Source organism: Sinocyclocheilus rhinocerous, unplaced genomic scaffold (assembly GCF_001515625.1).
Source record: "Sinocyclocheilus rhinocerous isolate Xijiao unplaced genomic scaffold, SAMN03320098_v1.1 scaffold3151, whole genome shotgun sequence".
NCBI classification, from domain to species: Eukaryota; Metazoa; Chordata; class Actinopteri; order Cypriniformes; family Cyprinidae; genus Sinocyclocheilus; species Sinocyclocheilus rhinocerous.
The window spans coordinates 89,549-89,884 of record NW_015632748.1 but is presented as its reverse complement, the minus strand read 5'-3'; positions in this window follow the sequence as shown (position 1 = coordinate 89,884).

The window sequence follows — 336 nt, the reverse complement described above, 5'->3', positions numbered from 1 at the left end:
TCAACAACCCATATATATATATATATATATATATATATATATATATATTAGGGTTGGCTCCATACCACTTTTTCAGAACTAATCCCGATCCGATATCAAAAATTCTGAGTATCTGCCGATACCAATATCGATACGATACCAGTGCAGTTTTTTAAAATCAGTGTAGAATTTCTATACCGCAGTGTGTGTTGACCTGATCATCACTCTTTTGTATGTTACACACAATCTACTAAATATAGACCACAGCATGTGAGCGGAGTGGAGCGGCAACAATTTCCCCTCCGCGCTCCGAGCATTTAATAATCACTCCGCTCCAGCTCCGCTCCGGGTTCACCA